The 20,969-nt window shown below is 47.0% G+C and overlaps 1 long non-coding RNA gene and 12 other non-coding genes across 13 annotated transcripts; all 13 read left to right on the top strand.

Moving 5' to 3' along the window:
* Window positions 1-5,217: 5,217 nt before the first annotated feature.
* On the top strand, window positions 5,218-19,513 carry LOC146809504 (uncharacterized). Its single transcript, XR_014966445.1, has 13 exons — window positions 5,218-5,321; window positions 9,453-9,527; window positions 11,455-11,509; window positions 11,938-12,016; window positions 12,601-12,656; window positions 13,786-13,838; window positions 14,016-14,059; window positions 16,322-16,409; window positions 17,444-17,495; window positions 17,758-17,838; window positions 18,342-18,420; window positions 18,708-18,761; window positions 19,127-19,513. It is a non-coding gene; the product is annotated as an uncharacterized LOC146809504 (long non-coding RNA).
* LOC146809516 (small nucleolar RNA SNORA73 family) lies at window positions 7,060-7,278 on the top strand. Its single transcript, XR_014967325.1, has one exon. It is a non-coding gene; the product is annotated as a small nucleolar RNA SNORA73 family (small nucleolar RNA).
* On the top strand, window positions 9,647-9,735 carry LOC146809515 (small nucleolar RNA SNORD88). The gene has a single exon (XR_014967099.1). It is a non-coding gene; the product is annotated as a small nucleolar RNA SNORD88 (small nucleolar RNA).
* On the top strand, window positions 11,753-11,840 carry LOC146809514 (small nucleolar RNA SNORD88). Its single transcript, XR_014967100.1, has one exon. It is a non-coding gene; the product is annotated as a small nucleolar RNA SNORD88 (small nucleolar RNA).
* Window positions 12,103-12,190, top strand: LOC146809513 (small nucleolar RNA SNORD35). Its single transcript, XR_014967091.1, has one exon. It is a non-coding gene; the product is annotated as a small nucleolar RNA SNORD35 (small nucleolar RNA).
* On the top strand, window positions 12,700-12,778 carry LOC146809512 (small nucleolar RNA Z195/SNORD33/SNORD32 family). The gene has a single exon (XR_014967131.1). It is a non-coding gene; the product is annotated as a small nucleolar RNA Z195/SNORD33/SNORD32 family (small nucleolar RNA).
* Window positions 13,874-13,944, top strand: LOC146809511 (small nucleolar RNA SNORD34). Its single transcript, XR_014967329.1, has one exon. It is a non-coding gene; the product is annotated as a small nucleolar RNA SNORD34 (small nucleolar RNA).
* On the top strand, window positions 14,104-14,172 carry LOC146809510 (small nucleolar RNA SNORD50). The gene has a single exon (XR_014967096.1). It is a non-coding gene; the product is annotated as a small nucleolar RNA SNORD50 (small nucleolar RNA).
* LOC146809509 (small nucleolar RNA SNORD50) lies at window positions 16,461-16,529 on the top strand. Its single transcript, XR_014967097.1, has one exon. It is a non-coding gene; the product is annotated as a small nucleolar RNA SNORD50 (small nucleolar RNA).
* Window positions 17,559-17,628, top strand: LOC146809508 (small nucleolar RNA SNORD50). The gene has a single exon (XR_014967095.1). It is a non-coding gene; the product is annotated as a small nucleolar RNA SNORD50 (small nucleolar RNA).
* On the top strand, window positions 18,174-18,258 carry LOC146809507 (small nucleolar RNA SNORD35). Its single transcript, XR_014967093.1, has one exon. It is a non-coding gene; the product is annotated as a small nucleolar RNA SNORD35 (small nucleolar RNA).
* On the top strand, window positions 18,505-18,592 carry LOC146809506 (small nucleolar RNA SNORD35). The gene has a single exon (XR_014967092.1). It is a non-coding gene; the product is annotated as a small nucleolar RNA SNORD35 (small nucleolar RNA).
* LOC146809505 (small nucleolar RNA Z195/SNORD33/SNORD32 family) lies at window positions 18,801-18,881 on the top strand. The gene has a single exon (XR_014967130.1). It is a non-coding gene; the product is annotated as a small nucleolar RNA Z195/SNORD33/SNORD32 family (small nucleolar RNA).
* Window positions 19,514-20,969: the final 1,456 nt, after the last annotated feature.

The raw sequence follows: 20,969 nt of genomic DNA, 5'->3' as shown, positions 1-20,969 counted from the left end.
TTGTGCACAAGAAGAATGTAGATTATGAACGCTACGTATTCCAAAGAGCGCGACAAGAAAAGGATGAAGTCATGGGCTCGTACATCACAAGGTTGCGGCGCCTGGCGCGCCACTGTGAATTCGATGAATTCTCTACGGATGACGCCATTCGCCTACGGGTGATTGACGGCTGCCAGTCGGAGACGCTGCGCAGGAAGTTACTAAAAAAGAGCCACACGCTGGATGAAATTGAAGAGATCACGAGACTCCATGATCAGACCGAAGAGCAAGCCAAGACAATGGAGGCAGGACGCGTGGACCGCAAGGAGGTAGTCTGTCAAGTACGCACCGACCGCCCTCGCCGGTGGTCGAGAGAGCGGGGACGACAAGCTCGGCCGCCATCAAGACACCACCGTCACCCCGGTCATAGACGGCCTGACTCGGGGAAGAGAAGCAGGCGCCAGGATCAGGGAAAAAAGGCGCCATTGAGAAGATGCTACCGATGCGGGTACGACTTCCCTCATATCGGAGCGTGCCCGGCCCTGGGACAGAAGTGCCACAAGTGTGGTCGCAACAACCATTTTGAGACCATGTGCGGCGACTATCGCCGGGAGAAGGAAAAAGCCTCCACGAGGTCACCAAGAGGTGAGACACGCCGCCACCACGCGCGGGCGGTACGCGACCGCCGGAAGTCCTCCTCCAAATCCTCCCAGTCGAGCAGGGAGTCACGGTCGTCAAGATGGTCTAGAAGATCACCGTCAAGAGACTCCGAATCACCTTCGAGTGAACACGAATACTCTGTAGAGTATGCAAACATGATTGCCGATCCCGATCAGCTCAAAAAATACCCTCGGCTGGACATTTGCGTTGGCACGCATCCCACAAAGTTCGTGATGGACAGCGGGGCATCCCTCAACTACATCCCAGTGACTGAGTATCAGAAAATGAACCCTCGGCCTCGGCTCGATCCCGCACATGTGCGTGTCTACACCTGGATGTCCAGGAAGCCGCTCCCTTGCCTGGGGAAGTTTTCAACGACGCTCAGGCACCGGACAACATCCATTCCGGCCGTGATTCACGTCATCGAGGGACCGGAAGCTGACTGTCTCCTCAGTCTGCCAACCGCTGAACGGTTGAAACTGGTGGAAATCCTGTACCGCGTTACTGGTGAAAATGACACCGTGCACAAGTTCCCTAAACTGTTTTCTGGACTCGGGAAAATGAACAGAGGTCAGATCCGCCTCCACATAAATGACAAGGTCCGCCCGGTTGCCCAACACCCGCGGAAGGTCCCGTTCCACCTTCAGCAAGCGGTGGAGGATGAGCTACAAGACCTGCTGGACGCCGGCATCATCGAACGGACGGAGGGCGCCACACCATGGGTATCTCCTGTCGTGATCGTCCCAAAGAAAGGCACACCCGGGAAAGTGCGACTCTGTGTGGACATGAGAATGCCCAACACCGCCATTGAGAGAGAACGCCATCCCGGACCTCACCTAAGTGACATGATTGCCGCCCTCAATGGGGCGAGGGTGTTTTCCAAACTGGACTTAAACAAAGGCTATCATCAACTGGAACTGCACGAGAGCTCCCGCTATATCACAACGTTTGCAACGCACCTCGGGTTGTTCAGGTACAAGAGACTGAATTTCGGCATTTCATCAGCCGCTGAAATATTCCAAGAAGCGATCCGGCAAACGATACATCACATCCCCAATACGCTGAACTACAGCGATGACATTCTAGTCTATGGGGCGACGCTCCAGGCCCACGACACGGCTCTAGATAGGGTTTGCCATGCTCTCCTGGAGGCTAACCTCACGCTCAACAAGGAGAAATGCGAGTTCCATCAGTCGCAACTGAAATTCTTTGGCCACATCTTTTCAGGAGCCGGAATGCAACCAGATCCTGCCAAAGTGAGTACTCTGAACAGCACCAAGAGTCCACTTGACGTCAGTGACGTGCGATCCTTCCTCGGCATGGCGAGTTACTGCTCGAGGTATATCAAGGACTATGCCACAATAAGCCACCCACTTCGCACGCTCACCAAGCAAGGACAGGCTTTTGAGTGGACTCCCGAATGCGAGCATGCCTTTCAGGCCATCAAGAGTGCGGTAGGCTCGGTGGAAAGCCTGGCCTATTTCAGCCCAGATCGCAAGACTGAAATCACAGTGGACGCAAGCCCCGTCGGGCTAGGAGCCATCCTGGCTCAATATGACCAGGACACAGACCACCGCCACATTGTGGCACACGCCAGCCGGAGCCTTTCCGACACGGAGAAAGCCTATTCCCAGCCGGAAAAGGAGAGCCTTGCGGTGGTGTGGGCGTGTGAGCACTTCCATGTGTTCATCTACGGGAAGCATTTCACCATGGTAACAGACCACCAAGCCCTCGTCACCATCTATGGCAACCCCCGGTCCAAGATGCCACCCCGCATCGAGAGGTGGGGACTCCGTCTGCAAGAATACACATTCACGATCGTGCACAAGCCAGGGAAGGCTGCCAACCCGGCTGACTATATGTCGCGCCACCCAGAAGACTCTCAGCGAGACACGCCGTCCATGGCAGACGAGTATGTCCATTTTGTGGTGGACCAAGCGCGGCCACCGGCGGTTCCCCTGGAGGCCATCCTGGACGCCACCCAGCAGGACACCATGCTGCAGCAGGTAATCCAAAGGGTCCGAACGAACAGATGGCGGCACGAAGAGGTGGAGGACGAAAAAGGTGACACCACAAGGCGTCAGGAGTGGCAAGCATTCCGGAATGTGTGCGAAGAACTATCCGTCACATCTGATGGCCTACTGCTGCGAGACGTTCGAATTGTGATACCCCAACAACTGAGACAGGGAGTCGTCAACCTGGCACACGAAAGTCATCGAGGAGTAGTCATGACGAAAAGAGCGCTTCGGGAACGTGTCTGGTTCCCCTTCCTAGACAAGATGGTAGAGCACACCCTAAAAGACTGCCCGCAGTGCCAAGTGGTAAGGCAAGGGGACCCACCCGCTCCACTCCAGATGACACCCCTGCCACCAGGAGTATGGCAAGAGCTGGCCATGGACTTCTACGGCCCCATGTCATCGGGCAAGTACGTGCTAGTTATAATAGATGAGTACTCAAGGTTTCCCATCGCCCGGTTCGTCCCATCCACCAACGCAGCTGCCACGCTCACCATCCTGGATGAAGTATTTGCAGCCTGGGGTCTACCCGCGGAGGTGAAAACAGACAATGGGCCTCCGTTCAATGGTCGGGAGTTCAGTGATTTCCTGACGCTCATGAATGTGCGACACCGACGGATCACACCCCTATGGCCGCAGGCCAACGGCACAGCGGAGAGGTTCATGGCCACCTTAAAAAGGACATTCCAACAGGCTGCTCTGGACAAAAGAGACCCGCAGGCGGCCCTCAATGATGTGCTTCGAGCCTACCGGACGACGCCACATGCCACCACGGGCAAATGCCCTGCTACACTCATGCTGGGGCGCCCGGTCCGGACCCGGATACCCACTTGGGAGGGAGCGCTGCGACCCATTTCTCCCAACCGTACTCATCGGGAGGTCGAAGCCACTGACAAAGCTCGCAAGGACACCATGAAAGCGTACGCCGATGGGAGACGGCGGGCCCGCTCTCTCTCGTTCCACGAAGGGGACTGCGTGATCGTCAAACAAGAACAGTCCAAGAAGACAGACAGCAAGTTCAGAGCGGAACCTCTGACGGTCATTCGTCAGAAAGGCACCATGCTGACAGCAGAGTCAGACACCAGGCGGGTAACCCGGAATGTGTCTCACTTTCAGAAGTGTAGCCCGGCTCTGCAAGAGACTCTAGAGTCGCAACATACAACTTCACAAACTCTGCAGCCTGCGACGCAGAGCAAGGGTGACAGTCCAGTGGGGCAGCCACCCGGAACAGAATCTAACACAGTGCCTGAAGGCCGAACACTCCGTCCACGGCAAACGATCTGCCAGCCCAAGCGGCTGATTGAGGAGATGTAACTTTAGTGACCCCGGTCATTGCTAACAAAGGGGGAGATGTAGAGATGTGGGGTCTAGTGGTTGTATGGGCGGAGCAGGATGGGCGGAGATAGGGGAGGACGAGGGGCGACAGGAAGGGGCGGAGTAGGAGGTCAGGTCGGCAGTTGAGGGAATGACATGCTGGTGTAAGGAATGAAATAAAGAACGAGAATATAGAACCCTCCGTGTCTGTCGTCATTGAGAGTAAAGACACGACATCCAGGTTTGAGAACAAAGAAGGATAAGGGGTGTAACACAAAGGGGCAGGGATGCAGCCCTGAAGTATTCTGGCTTTGATTTTCAGTGGGAGAGGAAAGTAAAAGGGGGCTTAAGCAGTTGGTCGTTGTAGTAAGGTTTATTCTAACAAATATATGCGTTTCTGTCTGCAGCAGCACCTACAATTTGCATCCACTATGGCCTTGTTTTCATGTGGTTTCTGTGCTTATCTGATGGCCAGCGCTTCTTCGCCTCCTAATAGCGACTCGCTGTGCCATGTACGAATGTTTTACGACCAAAATGCGGTCGCAAAACATTAGCTTTTTATTGGCAAACGGGAAGTTCCTCTTTGTGAATGCATGCACAAAAGTTTTTTAAGAGCAGGCCGTGATCACGTTTTTTAAGAGTAGGCCGTGGTCGCACGGACCACGGCCTACTCTTAAAAAATTGAAACTGAAATGTTATATATTTTTTGGGGGAAATCTTGTTTATGGGCTGCATTACAATACAAAGCTTTGCTTTATTTAAAAGTAAACACAGACATGGTGGTGTACTGTCTAAAGCAGGACACCATCCCTATTTTTATCGATTCCCAATGGGTCGTAAATTGCGACCTACCTTATTAATATTACTGCGGTAGGTCTATTTACGACCCATTGGGAATTGCAAATGAACCTCAATATTGTTTAGTATGTTTGAAATTACTTTTTCCGAATTGCGATTCGCACGGAATCGCAATAAGGAACTCCCAACTTCTAACGTACTTGCATGTGACCCTAAGTGATTTGCCCAAAATTACATGATTTTGAGCTACTACGCCGAGACTCAATAAATGGGAAATAAGCAACGGTAGAAACACAATTGGTTAGTGGTTACGTCGAAAGAGAAAAGTTCAGTAACCGCTACCCACGGTTGTGCTTATACCATTCTGTCCCAAAAAGGACACCGTTGTTTAGGGAAAGCTCCACCTTTGCTTTAATGCCACATGGCGTCACGAGAGGGCGTGTTCAGGCCACGGGTTTCTTTATAAGGAATCGGCAGGCGTTTCTCATTCTCTTTCGTGCTTGACATTGGAGAGTCTTGTGGTTGCAGTTCATGGCTGTTAGGGCTGGTGGCGAGGTGAGCTGAATGTGATCCGCTGTCTTGAGCGCTTGGTAAAGAGCATAATGCGATTGCTGCTTTCTCCTATTCTCTGCCCGGCTTGAACGCGTTGAGCAGCAGGTACAGACCCCCACCCCTGTTTTCTTGAACACTGGTCTCGTCGTTCGGCTGCATGGGTAGCTCTAAGTAGTAGGTTAACCTCTAGTATTCACGGGTCTGTTGCTGCTCATGACTCACCTCCCGCCCTTCGAATAGTGGTGCAGCTTCTCTCCGACTTTATGTAAGTTCGCACCCGTTAAACATCCTTTGGTAAAAAGCTTCGCACCCATTATTTCACCATGGGTGAAAAGCTGGTATGTAAGACGCGCAATGGGTTCAATGCAGTGGGAAATGCGCAAGGGGAGGTTAATCAGTGGCCATTTTGAGTCCCAACTTTTTGCAGTAATCATCGCGGAGACGGGCGCGGTGCAGACGTTCAGTGAGCTGGTTTAGTCCTTCGTCCATGTCTATCCCCTGTGTGTAAGGGAGCCTGTTGTGGTCGCATAGTCGTCCTTAATTTTTATGCCGAGTGTTAAGTAGGGGCCTTTGAGCGCCCTTCCAGTAACAATAGGATCTAGAGTTTTTGTTATGGTCCGCCAGCGGTAATCATATAAAATGAAGGCAGCGCGTGGCCGTAGGACGGGGGGCGCCATGTTTGGCATCTCGAAGCGGGGCTTAAGGGTAGGGGGTTTTCGCCACATGTCCTGTGGGGGCCCTAATCATTTAGTACTACACGTGTGCGTCCAGACGCGTTGTGAACGCATGTTTAAGGTTTTCATTTAAACTTATCACACTCCATCCCAATCTTTAATAATTTTAAAGGATGTAGTTCGTCTCGCGATTTCACTTACCGAACACCTACCGCCACATGATCTGGTCATTCTGCACTGCTCGGCTGTGGCGTCAGTATACTTGGCTTTTAAATTGTTTTACCATGACACTAATTTTGAAAGCCTAGAACACATTTTCTGGAGTGTAGTCTAAGGAATCTCCGCCATTCCTAGTTATGATCTAGTGGACTAGTTGGAAATGTATTATCAAGAGGCGTGGTTTTCAAACATGGCTCATTTGCCCAAGTGCTTGGAGGACTTTAAATAGTGATCCAATGTAAAACCTTAGTTATGTGCCTACTTAAATGGACTGGAAGATACCTGCAAGAGTTAGTTAGCAGTTTTAATGTGTATTCGCTACATGCCATATGGTGGTAAATGTGCACCATTCCGAGTGAATAGTGTGCTGCGTGTGGTTGGTTACTAATGTTAGCTGGCTTTATCTGCCCTTTCGATGAAGGACTCCACATTTTGTCCTCTTATCGTGGACCAATTTATTTTGGCAGTGGATTCTGAGAAAATGCTGTTTATTTTTCTTGATGGTAAATACTTATTGCACTAATCCAGATAGTCTAGTGATGTTCAAACTCAACAGAATCATCACTTCTCACACCAATTTTTCTAGGTAAGAATGTGTACACTGATTAAAATCAGTCACATGATAGAACGCTGCTGCAGGAAAATGGTGCTTTAGTAACTTTAAAAATAATAATGTGGTACAACTATGTACAAATCATTAACTTGTACAGAAGCAGAACACTCGAAAGAATTATACATGCTCTAAAGTTGCAACGAGTTCCCGTTGGCGCTGGCTGTGGCCTAAAGTTAGATAAAAAGGATTAGAAGCTAGTTCATTTGGGTTGTATTTCATAATTTGTACTAGTTATCCAACAGGGATACCTGGGGGAGGTTGCTCTCTCTCAGCTCTGTCCTAGTGGCTTATGGGAGCGTAGGCCCATGGCCCATTACGTACAGTCCCGTTCCACGCTGTTGGAGAACAAGCTTGCTTGCAGTCTTTGGGTTGCTGAGCTTCATCCTGCATATTCCTACGACTTCTCAGAGTCCTTGGACCATGACTGAGGAGACAAACCATGCAGGGTACACAATGTAATGTGTTGCTGGTGTGCGCGAGGGTGGATGTAGCCATTTGCTGCTGGGGCGGGTCAAATATTGTTTGTGAAATCTTTTGGTTTACTAATGTGTACTTAACTAACATTTTTTTTATAATAGCAGGGCATGTACTTTAGTCCTAGCAGCTTAATTATTTTACTAGTATTCAACTTCCAGCGTGATGTATCTTGAGCTTACAAGTGTGCTCAGATGGTATAGCTGTGGTGTAGTGATTTTGTAGATGTCCACTAAAAGCTTGGCGTTGTGTGGTCTACAAGTGCTGCATGTGGCTCTTGTCAGAGGGGTTGTTCGGGCTAAGGCTTCCTCATCCACCATCAGCAAAGGCATTCTGTATGTACACCGCGAACAAACCATACAGATTTCAATTTTTAACATCTACAAAACACCCACACAATTCTAACTTCATAGACTCTGGGACCTGCATTAGCTCACCAAACAGCTCGGTCCTATACCACTAACACATCGACACAAGTCACATGGCTAACTTTACTGCATTCAGGCATGCGCTCAATGTTCAAAACACCAGCGCTAGCCTTTTCTTGCTCCTAACAGATCTACGTTTATCTTGACAACCTATACTAAACCTTCCATCAACCACCTACATTTTTACAAATTGCACACAACCATTCAATCCTTACACGCAACCACACTACATAATTCAGTAATCAAATTAACATTCATGACACCAGCTCATCCCCACTTACAAATCACCCGTGCACTACTCAAAATTCACTCACCAGCAGTACTACACCTCTCCGAACCACTACATTAATCTCCCTACTCCACAAACAAAACATGCATCTCACTATGTTCCACTTACATTTCTTTACTATGTAGTAATGTGTCCCTTCAATTTATCCTCTTATCTTAATGTCATGCTCTTTCTGCTACTGTGATCTTCAAAATAACCCATCCAGACTCCTACACCTCCTGGCTCACCCCAAACGTCAGTTTACCCTACTAAATTCTCCCTCATGTTCTCTCCTTTGACTCATCCCAAACCTCATGTTTCTGCTGATTCTTTCTTTAATCCAATTTGTAGGCTTTCGATAACCTACGGATTAGGATGTACCAGGAAGCATGGTGCCTTACTATGTTTGTGTTTAGTGTGTTCGTTGTAACTGACACGTTCCCGCCAGGTTAGGGGGAGATCCTATAACCCCTGGGTAGAGACTCAAACAATTTTTAGACCAAGTCCCTGTCACATGTTTGGATAAATGCAATTGATTAGCAATGTTTCCTATATCAAGAATATTTTTAACCAAGGTCCACAAGTTGTTTGGAATTTCTTCAATTTGTTTAATCTATCATTAATGGACATAACCAGCCAACATGTGTCGTCACAATGGGAAGTATCCCGTGACTTCTTAAGAGCTGTTAAAACATGCGTGGGTGTCTAGGAGAAATCGCTCTGCCGGTGATAATTCCAACCCGGCTGGTCTGGTAAAAGGAAAGACTAAAGCGTCCTGAGTGTAACTGAAAATTAAACCTCTGGTGTGCAGGAGATCCCGATGAAGTAAGTGCCTGTAATTCAGTAAAAGGGCGGGTCCACCATAAAAACCTCTAGCATGTAGTGCTAAGGCGGAGTACAGGCACTGGTTCGCTTGGTCCTTATATGGACGTCACTGGATACAGGACTGTTCAGCAGTGGTTGTATTTACATGGTTAGTGCACCAGGAGTTGCATTGTGCAGGGTGTGTGGAGGTGGGTGAGCCACTGAAGGCCTGAGCTTGGCCCTGCTCTAGTTCCTTTACCTAGTCTGTGTTGCAGCCAGAGAGCTGTCAACAGGTTAGTCTAACCTGTGTTTCTGCGCAAATCACTTCCCCACCTATAAACAATGTGACCTAATGCACTCCTATTTTATGTCCAATTTATTCTATATAAGGAGTACAGAAGATGCAGAGCCTTACCACAAGGAATGGCAACTATATACCCATTTAGTGACGTCATTTCAGTGCTTAAAGAACAAAGTTAAAGACCTTTCCTTTGTAGTTACAAAACGTACCAAAGGCACATACTGGGGAAGTAACTAAAGATCAAACTTAATGGATTTGTCTTCCAGCTAATTAGCCTGCTTTGTTGATTGGGCATTTGTGAATAAGGTAGCATCCCTCTTCTGTTGTCCTGACTTTTGTCCCTTTTTTTGTAGATCTTGAATGCAGTGTTCAGCAACCAGTTGCTTTCTCCATTCAGATGGAATTGGGTTGGACCACCATAAGCTCTGGTATGTTTATGCTTTTTGTTGTGATTTCTCTTGTGTTAAAGGCCGCGCGCCTCTGAACTTTTATGCCCTAACGGTCTATGATTACATGGCGTTCCTCGCGACACTTATGTATTCAGAACCAGTCCCCATGATGTTAGCACTGGGCTCTAAAACATGCTGTTGAGAAATGTGCATCTCTGTCTTGACATGCAGAGATACTGAGGGACTGTGCTTATCCTATTTGTATGGTTCTTAAGATCTGTAGAGCAGTGAACAGTGTCGACAATAAGGGGAATAATCAGCCGTCCTTCACTCGTATCACTATCAAACACCTGTTTGTGCTGTGACGCATAAATATTGAAGGACCTACAGGCAGGGTGTTATCACTGCCCAAAAGCTGGCCTTGAGAATGCCAATAACTGGACCTGTAACCAAATTTTAGTGTTGGTCAATCCACCACACGTTTATCACCACTAATTGGTGTATACACGAGAATTGAGGTCAGAGTACATTTGTAAGTGTCACCAAGGGAGCTGCTGGTAGGTTCTCACCAGTTTGCTAGTGGTGAATGTGCTATCCCTCTTGGACCCCGTAGTGAAAAGTAAACTTCTTCAAGCTAAAATGAGTTGGGACTCGCGCTGGCAAATAAGCCTGCTTTATTGCATGCCATGATCCCACTCGGATTGAAAGGAAATTCATCAGGGTTCGGACCGGTCTTCACCTCCCTAAAGTTTCAATCTGAGCCTGAATTGACAGGTGACTAGTTGTCAACATTTGTGCCAGTAAACCACCTCCTAGGGGGTATTCTCCAAGCGTTAGCCACACACGTCTTTTATCTCATGCAGTTGCACCCCGTCAACCGCATGAGGAATAGTCCGGCTGTGCCCCCCTCCAGGAGTGGCAATGAAACATGTTTACCTTTTCACAACTGAAATGGTCCATAAAATGGTTTCCTCTTTTAATCTGAGTGGGCTCTCACAGCATCCAATAAAGCAGGCTTATTTGGCAGCGAGGCCAACTCATTTTAGCTTGGAGAAGCGTGTTTACCACAGGGTCCAAGAGGGATAGCACAAAATAAGTACTGTTTGTGCTTCAGTTCACATTGAACCATACTTATCTTTGATTTTCCTAACTTAAACTCGTATTTGACCCTTTTTTTTTTATTGTTCACGGTCCCGAAAGTCACCAGTGATAACGTGAGCAAACTGAGCACCTGCCAGCAGCTGCTCCCTGTGGTAGATTGACAAACATTGAAATTTGGACACCAAGGTCCAGTTGCTATTGACTTTCTTGAGGCCAGCTATTGGGCAGAGATTACTACCCTGCCTGTAGGACCCTCAAATCTTGTGTCCCAAGCACAAACAGATCTTTGATATAGTGAACATGTACAGTGCCTTAAGGGTGTGCCTTTCAGGCACTCTGGTATTCAAGAAGAGATTACAAATGCTTGTGACCCGCTCCCTGTAAGCTGCTAGTGCTGGCCCTCCCTTGGCTGCAGTCTTATTTGACTAGCTCCATGAACTAGCATCTGTTTCCTCTGCGCACTATTAATGACACATAGCCTAACAGGCTGAGGCACCGCAAAAAGGCGCTACGTCGTTAATGATCTGTGGAGGAGGCAAAAGGGGCCCATGAACTGCCAGACCTCCCTTACAGGCAGATGCACTCGCTGTGTGCAGGGTGATAGCTTGGAAGCTGCTTTTTAACTGCATTCACTGCCCTAGGGCAGCTGCCAATGTGCTAACATATTCCTGATTGGGCCCTCTGTCATGGTTTGCACCAGGTGCACCTTTTGGCTATTTAAATCTGGGCTCAGGGCTGCAAAATAGAACCTTACTTTGTGCTAAGTACTCAATTTGTGCATCGTGTAGGCTCATGTGTCTTTGTGTGCAGTGAGTCTAGCCAAATCTGTGGTTCTTAAGATCTCTCCTCTTTCCTTCCGGTTTAGGAGCCATGCTGAACAGTACATTACGATTCGTACAAGCAACGACGGCATTTCTTTGGTATGCTACTTGTACCTTGTGTGGTGACTTGTATACTAAATCTGAATGATCAGCTATGTTTGCATAGATGACCACAAGCTGCATCTTGTGACGTGTGCAGTTTCCAATGCCAGTTCTTGGCCTGCTTTCTAGCTGTAGCGCGTTCTGGCTGTGGTAATGTGGCGTCTGTAGATTCAGGCTGAACTTGCATGCTTCTTTCTGTACGTGATGTATCCCTTCTAATTCTATCGGGAGAGTAGGGATCTGTCCCGATGATGTCAGCACTGGGCTCTAAATTTTATGTTGATAAAAGTGCATCTCTGTGACTTGACACGCAGAGACTGAGGGACTCTCCCGCTTGTGTATTTACCATAAGTGCTGTTCGCCCACTGGGGCAGACATGTTTCGAGAATTCGGTTTTTCTTAACTCTTGCGTGTTCCACCCACAGGTTCGCCAGGAGTAATGTTCATCACTGGAACAAGATGGATATAAAGAAGTTGGCTGGAGAGTAGCTGGAGGCACAATCGGTAATTATGTATTTTTGTAATAACGTGATCCAGAGCCATCGCCTTCCAGTACCTGGAAGTAGATGTCACTTCCGCTCAGGGCGTCAGGCAAATGATGTTCATTCTCACGATGGTCTTCCGAGCTCGCACGCGGGTTGTGACGAGAAAGCCACATGGCTTGGCTGATGCCTGAAAATCTGATATTGTCGGCTTGTTTTCAGGCTCTTAAAGTAAGATCTAATCATTAGATCCAGGTCTTGGAAAGCACAATCTGAACCTGGTCACGTTCGAGACCAATGCCGGCGTATGGACGGCTCGCAGTACAGGGGGTGGGTGGGGTCGTCTTAAATCTTGGTGCGGTCTTTAATGTTGGTGGGTAGGTTACCGACCCGTGCAGCTTCAAGGGAAACTCCTTTCTTTTCGTCTGCTGCAGTGGTCTGTCGTTGGCCTGGTCTTCCACGATTTCGGGGGCGCGTCCCTTCTGTTTAAATCTGGCCAAGATACTCTGAATTGAAAGGCTGGTCCTTTTGACTGATTAAGCGTCAGTCTTCTAGATTGTATAAACATGTTGCCTGTTGGCTTTATTTATGACTTGTTCTTTGCAGATTGCTGTTGGCCAGTGCAGTTTCTTACAGCCCCGCCTGCGGACTCTGCCATATTGGTAAGTGTGAAACTGTACGTGGCGTCCGCCCCTTGCACCTGCACTGGTCTGTGATGTGATATTGTCAGTTTTCGAGTCTTGCGACCATGAGATACTGTACATGCACTACCATCTGAGACTTTTTGCCTGGCTTCTCTCCTTAGTATCTGGGTAATTGGCATTGTTTTTAATGTCCCCTCTTCCATGTAAGCTACCTCCAGCCTGGGGGGGGGGGGGGGGGGGGGTGGATGGAAGAGGATAAATGCAGATGCTAAAGGTTTTTCACCTTTAGCTCATCAGATCATTCGTTGTAATGCAGTTTACAAAATCAAACGCGCAGACGTTTAGTTATTTTGCTTTTAGCTTGATAGTAAGATTGCTTTTCATCTTGCGCTTCTGCCTTTACTGTACCATGACGACCTAACCACATTTTGTACCAAACCTGCCCACTTAAAAGCGAAAACACTTTTTAATGTGCTAGTTTTATTTACAGTATTAGTCTGATTAACCTGAAATCTGGAATATACAATTAATGGTTCTTATCCCACAACGCACCACTCGTTCCCCATCCACCTACACTTGGGGTTTTGGTAGGGCTATGCAGGCATCTAGCATTCATGCCTCGCCTTGGCATGGTGGATTTTTTTCTACTTGATCGTAAGTTTCATAGCTACGTGAACCAGTTACAAAATGGCATTACACATCTGCATACCCTGTGAGCACTCGGGGTGCAATATCTGAATATTTAACAGTACTGCATACGAGTTTCACCTGGAAGCCCAGAGTTCGCTGATGTGAAGAAGCAGGAAGTATCCCTTTAATTTACCTCCAACTGTATGGATGAACCAATAATTTATTGAGTTCACCAAAGTAAAATTTTACGCATTGATGCCGAATCCAGTAATTTTTACTTAACATGAGTATTCAGTAATTGAATCCTTTGGCAGCCTTACTGCCACCGCCCGCAGCAACTAGTATCGCTGTAGCCTCAAGTTGGGTAACGGAAGTAGTTTGCATACAATTTTTATTCTCCTCGGTACTGTATACCTAAGCTGCAATTGGCTGTCCGCATGCTCTTCCCTCAAAGTAAGCTTGTTCCCTGTATAAAGTTGCTCTGCCACTAATGTAGAATGTTATGTTTTTTCGCCAGAAACTTTGCTGCTGAGGGCGTGCCTGAAGGTCTTCGCCAATGTCCCTTCTCAGGTAATCACCCTTAAGTGGAGCTTTTGATTTAATTACCTCGTCAATGATGCTGCTTTTACCTACATTGTTTGATTTCCTGTGATAGTGCTTAGTTACTGAGACGTTCCTGTGCCAGTGACCTGCTGATGGCTGCGAGCGCTGACGCTAATGTGTTTTATTCTCTTCACTGGTATGCAGGTCCGTGATGGTCCCGAGGTGCTCGGATCTGCAGCTCACACCAGGTACAAACTATTTCCTTGTTTTGATACATTCCCCACTGCAAGCAGACCAGTGATGAGCCTATCCCGAACCAGAGCCTAGTGACGACAACCCCTATGGATCTGACTGCTGAGGTCTGCTCTTTACGCGGGAGATGGATGGGGGGTGGAGGCCTGGTCTTGACGCGACCAGGCCTTGTACTCCGCCACGGTTTCTGCTCCTGTGCGTTCTCAGGCCGGGCCTTTAGTGAGGGGCAAGGATTCTATTATGTGTACACGAGTTCCCTGAATGTCCCACTATCCATGCTAGCCTAGCTGATGCCCTTTTATCTCGACTACCCGGCAACCATCTTGTAAGTTATGTAGATCATCTATTGCTCGAGGAAGACCTTAAGATAAGGGGTTGCATTGTGCCTACGCCGTAACGTAAATATGTGAAATTCAAAAGTAAACTACCATAACCCTATTCCACCAAGCCACACGAACTTCGTCATGTCTTAAACCAGAAGTATTTTATTCAGTTCTCAAAGTTTTAGTTCAGCAATACATATCAATCGAGCAATATGAATACATAAAGAGCAACTTTGTACATAACCATAGACCTCACAGCATGCGTGAAATATTTAGTTAAAGCCAGTAATTTGCATGTTAAACGCAACATTCACCTTCAGTAACTAGGTAATTACAAGGCTTAACATTTCGGCTTGGATCTTGTAATCCACATCCAGCCGAAGTACTTGGCAACCAAGCATGCACATAAGGGCTGGGTTGTAGCGCAATATTCTTCGTGCAACGCTGCTGCTTCTAGTGCCCTTGTTCTTGCATACGGGTTTCATCCACTGGTTTCGCAGGCCCAGATATGCTAGGCACGTGAACAAAACTGAGTGTTTTGACTCTGTGCAAATGAGGCATATGTTGTCTGCTTCAGGAGACCAATTGCATGTGAAAGATTTCCAACCTGGAATTAAATAGTCTTCGGTCAAATTAGGCTATGGTCGAAAAGCCCCAGGTCCTGAACCATACAGAACTGAGCCCGCAACTTGTGGCCACAAAGCTAAGAATTGAGCTTATTTTGATTAAATGAGTTATTGGATTCTTTGATTGATGTGCCAGCCATTTGACCATCTTTAAGGGCCACTGTTTCGATTTGGGATTTTCATGACTCATTCAGGGTAACTCCCTAATAGCCAAAGACGTCAGTTTGCTTGAGGGGCTCACCATCCAGCTTAAAGGAGCTCTTAAACTTGTGTTTAAATGCCATACATTTAATTTTGGCAGTATTGATGACCAGACCAAAGTTGTACAGAATTCAAAGCAGAAAAGCGCATGTTGCCACCCACTAGTGTTCTGAAATAAGTATCTACAAACATGAAAATAGAAATATTTGAACCTGCTAGTTAGTCTGAAGGACAGCTAGCCAAAAATGAGGATTCTCCCTTCAAAAACAATGTGGGGGATATCAAATCACCCTGAGCACCTCATTGGACTTAGGCGAACTATTGAGGAAGTGGGCCAAAGGGCATACCCAGCTTGTAGTACCATCCACAACTTGGGCGAGACTACTTTCAAGGCAGATTTAAAATTGACAAAGGCAGCATTCATGCTGCCCTTTGCGAATACCACTGTCTGCCACTAAAGTAGGAAGAAACTATGCTTGATGGCACTAGCTCGTTCTCAAAATCCTGCCTGTAAGCGAGTTTTTTGTTTGGGGATTCTTTACTCTAGATTGGCCAGTATTGCGCGTGCCACAACTTTTTGTATTGAATCAATTAGGCTAATTGGCCTATAATTTCCTGGTAGGGATCTGTCACCTTGCAAATGGTTATAGCTCACCACATCTCAAAGTCCAGTATTGGGGCTCCGCAGGCTATTGCATTGGCAACAATGCCACTTGACGGTTGTACTGTCGTGCAAAAATAGGTTAGCCAGTGTACTATCCAGGCCAGGAGCTCTACCACCCATGACCACATCTAGCAGCTTTTTAATCTGCTAGATCAAAAGTCAGAATGATTGGTCGTCTTCCTCAATATAGGTTGGCGAACGATCTATCCATGTGTCTGGGGCATTCATTTTTTAGTAGCAAAGGATTGTCCTATTTCCACATTTTACAAAATTGTACCTCAAAATACAATGTTCTGGGGAAAAAGTTGTGATTTTGCCCTACCCTGGGTAGATTTGTATAACTCCCTTGCATTATACAAAAGTAGAATTTAGTATTTGTAATGCTGTCTGCAGTGATTTGCCCGTTCTGTATTTCTGAGTAAATGTATTTCTCTACATGTCCAGCTGCTGAGGCCTGAAGCTGATCTCTTTATTCTTGCATTGCTGCTGGTCCATGATGGTCCCAAGGATCTCTGATCTGCATCTCACACAGGTACAAACGGTTTCCTCGTTGCTTTTGATACATCCCCCCCCCCCTCAAGCAGACCAGTGATGAGTCTATCCCGAACCAGAGACTAGTGACGACAACCTCTATGGATCTGACTGCTGAGGTCTGCCCCTTGCTCAGGCTGGGTTATATTCTGTCTTTATTTATTTTGTACCCTCAACAGTGTTTCAGCTCTTGGGTACAGTCCAGGCCTTCTGTGAGGGAGGGTGCATCTGGGAGTCGAGGGTTAAAGTTGCCCAGTGTGGATAGTCTTTTGGACAAGGACAGAATTAAGATCTGCATTATGGCTACACCCTAACATTAGTTCATGTGAAATTATGACCCAATTCTTCGAAGTCTTACCTTTAGTGACCCGCTTTAAATGGGACCTACTTAAAGTAGGCCATAGTGTAAAGCCTATGGTTGCTCGTGGATGGAGTCTACTGGAGACACTAGGGGGGCCTTAAGATTTTGGCAGTGTGGGAGCAGGGCTGCTACCACACTTAAAACAGGCCACCTGCCAGATTACGACTTTGTCACTGGAGGGCAGTACTTTGCCGTTATCACTGCAGTACCTTTCAAATGGGCACCACAATGGGAATGTTAAAGCACGTTCCTGCAGGGACCAAAATGCAAATGTTCACTTTTCATGGCAGGCGCACCACTATGTATAGTGTGGCGGTGAGAACTTGTAATATGCTGCAGCCTCAAGACTGCTGTGCCACCGCCATGGATCTCTGGCCCTGTGAGTGGACTGCCAGACTGTAATCCCCTAAAATACATACCCCAAATGTAATTCAATTATCTATGAAGCTCTGAGCATAGAAAACCTACGTTTTGTGCTTTATAGTAAATTTACATGGGGTGTATAATTCCATAATCATCAAATTATGCCAAACTATTTGTGCTGAATGCGTCTGCATTGGTTTTGCTGGTCTTTGTTTTCTGTGAGTGAATAACTGGCATTTCTCTGCGCGTGTCCATCTGCAGGCATGATCTGCAGGCATGATCTGATGTTTAATGCCTCTTTATTCTTGCAGTGGTACAGGTCCAGGATGGTGCCAAGGAACCCTGATCTGCAGCTCGCACCAGGTACAAAATGATTCCTCGTTGCTTTTGATACATCCCCCCCCCCCCCCCCCCCCCCCCCAAGCAGACCAGTGATGAGTCTATCCCGAACCAGAGACTAGTGACGACAACCTCTTATGGATCTGACTGCTGAGGTCTGCCCCATGCTGTGGGCATGGCTGGGGTGTAGGCTAAGGGGAGCCTTTAACTCTTGCTCAGCCATTCATTTAAAGGGGTAAAACTGGGAAAGGATGCAATTTGATTTTCTCTTTTTTTTCCTCTTAAGGTTTCGGTCCTCCAAGCTGAGGAGCATCAACGTGCAGCCACCACGCCCGCCGCCCCTGCTTTAAAGCTGGCCTGTTGGAAGGTAAACATGGACGTGCTACTTTGCTTGTTTCTGTAGGCGCCAAACTCCCACATCTTGAAGGGGTCATAGCTATTGACACGAATGTGCTGTAGTGGGACATAACGGACGTAAAAACGTCAGTTTACTTGAGTGGCTCAATTGGCTACGAAGACCATAGCTTTTCAATGTAAACCAAGTGTCTACATCAGATTCCCGAATAGTGAGGCTAAATACTCTTGCTCGCGTGCATATAGGCAGCTTTGCAATTTAGATACGGTGGCTTATTTTTCAGAGCCTCCAGAGATGGCCTAGGTTTGTGTTGGCTCTGTTCGTAGCGGTGTGTTCTGACCTGAAGCCGCAAGTGATGCTTTTCTCACGATGGTCTTCTAAGCTTCCCGGAGCTTTGACGATAATGCCCAAGGGCTTTACTGATGCTGGCTTCTGTATGCGGTTAAACTGTACTTGTTGTGATTCTGTGATGTGCTAATGTTTCAAGTGTTAATGCATGCTGTGCTTGCACTCAGGTACCTGGTCCGGGCGAAGGTGTTTACCGAAGAAGGCAGTAGTCGCCCTAGACCATAGGGGCCATCGATGCTCATGGAGGTAAGACTGCCTGAGCATAATGTCCTTTACAATGCAGCTGAATGAGCCCAATTAATCCTGTGGTAGTGGTATTGATAGCGGATGGGCAGGTGATGTTTTTTCTCACGATGGTCTTCCTAGTTCCTTAAGGAGCGCTGACGATGGTGCCATATGGCTTTGCTGATGCCTGTTCATCCAGTTGTTGTGCTGAAGCTTGGTTGGGTTGTTCCACTGAAGCTGAGCTCTGCCGTGAGGTTAGCTTGAGATTGTTGGTTATTAATCGTACATTCTGTTTCACTTCCATGCAGCTTCTTCTGAATGACGACCTTTGGTTTTTCTGCCAAGAACCAGTTGTTTCTATGGTAAGTTCTTTATATAGTTCTTAACTTTCGTTCAGATTGAAGGTCGGTGATGTGGCAAACGTCTTAATTCGAGTCTCACGACCATGAGATGCATGTACATGCACTACCATCTGAGACCTCCTTTTGAAGCCGTCTTACAATGTATGGTGCTGGGCATGGCCCCCCTGTGTAATGTGGCTTAATGGTCTGAATCTGCAGCGCATCTGGTCAAGCGTTACTAACTGACCTTTTTACAGCAGTTTATATTTAGCGCTTAACATTGTCTGGTGGTTAGCCGGCTCTAAACTGGCATGTAGCATGTAAGTTATAGGTATTTTGTAGCTGGTTTTTTCCCCAAACATTCACGTTTGTGTTCTCTTTTCTAGGCACCAGAAAGAGTGGGACCGTTAAATCTGAAGAGCCATCGATGCTAGTCTGCCAAAGCTAACATGGGCGCTTAATTGTCGTGTCACTGCAGTATTGTCTGTGGCTGTAATAGTAACCTGGGACCCCTGGGCTGAGTCTGGCTCATGGGGAGAAGGATTTGATCTTCATAAACGTGGGGTTTGCTTTGTCTGCCGGCCAGGGAAGCGGAGGTCTGCAATGTGCCCAGCTGCTTAGGACACCACCCCCCCTTGTCTGGAAGGCTGACAAATGCTAGTGTATATTTGATGAATGTTTTATCAGGCTGGCTAGCTAGTAGTCGTCAAGATCAGACCGAATTAAAATGTTTTTCTGTCCTGTAAAATAAAGTTTATCTTTTTACAACTATACATTTGTTCGTCATTAAAGCAAATCGTAATCATTGCCATGAAGTGTTCACACTAGTGATCTCAAGTTCATCGATGTTTTAGGAGGTTGCAACCCTGAATGTTGCATCTCTCCCTGTGTAATGTACTTTGCTATTGGTTTACTTAAAGCAGCCTCTCTGTGGAAGCATGGATTACTTATTTGGGAACAGTTTTTACATTCAGTTGTCAACATCCTTACGGACTAAAGCTTTATTCAGATCCCTGCAGCAGGGCATTGGGTGAAGTCTCTCCATGTCTGGCTTAAATCTTGCTCTCTAAGACTTGCCGTGGTAGGTGGGGCTTCCCAAAACACTGAGCTGGTACCAATAATACAAGCTTCGTAGTAGGACTTCGTTCTAGTCCTGACTTCGATTGAAATGCCAATTGGAGCCTGTTCCCTGTGAATCTAACTGATTTGAAGAGTATGAAGCCAGTATGGCTTGACTTGGAACACTAGTCGATGGCCCTGCTTTCCAGGCTAGCACAGCTCTGAGCATTTTATTTTTAAAGTTGTATATAGCGCTAGCTTGACCCGTAGGTATCGGAGCATACTGTAAAGAAAACAGACAAATTGCATTACATAGGTAGTAAGGAAGCAAAAACCAGGGATAAAAAAATACAGCATGGAAGATAAGTTAACAGTCCGGTAGCCAACTATCCTTGAATGTCAAGTGGAGTAAACTCGGATATTAAAGTCTAGGTTAGTTGACGTTGGTCTGGAAAGTATTTGTTAAGGAGATGGATTTTCAGGTCCCTTTTTGAAAAAGGAGGGGTTGCATCTGAGGACTATAGGGAGAGCATTCCACATCCTGGGAGCGTTGCAAGAGAAAGATCGGTATTGTGTGGTTTTCTTTTTCAGTTTCGGATGAAGGAGTGAGTTAGAGCTTCTCAGCGATCTGGATTGACCTGCTCTTACCAGTTTGTTCAGGTAGTTAGGGGCCGGAGAGTGAAGGGTTTTGTGTGATGCAGGTCAGTTTGTAAATGCACCTCCCTTCCATGGGAAGCCAGTTGAGAGCTGGAGTGATGTCATCAAATCTTTTTACTCCAGATAAGACTCGAGCGGCCATGTTCAACACTGCCTTTAGAGGGGCTAGGTGAGCTGTCCCTGTTAGGATGGCGTTCCTGTAGTCTATTTTAGAGAACTAGGGATTGGACTACTGTCTTGGTCCTCATGGGGAAGAAAAGGTTTCAATTTCTTGAGGTGTTTGAGAGGAGCAGTTTTTGCAGTTTTTGATGTGGGCCTCCAAAGATAAGATCTTGTCAAGGGTGATGCCTAGAGACTTAACTGTCGGATAGGACGATGGGGCAGTTTAGGGCGACCAGATTCTGAGCCACTCTTAGATTGGACGATTGTTGCTTTTTGGAGAGAATAGGATTATTTCTGTTTTATCTGGATTGAGTTTGAAGTGGTTAGCGTTGAACCAAGTTTGGATCTCTG

This window comes from Triturus cristatus, chromosome 7, assembly GCF_964204655.1.
Source record: "Triturus cristatus chromosome 7, aTriCri1.1, whole genome shotgun sequence".
NCBI classification, from domain to species: domain Eukaryota; kingdom Metazoa; phylum Chordata; class Amphibia; order Caudata; family Salamandridae; genus Triturus; species Triturus cristatus.
The sequence above is the reverse complement of the archived record's forward strand: the minus strand, read 5'-3'. Positions and strand labels throughout refer to the sequence as shown.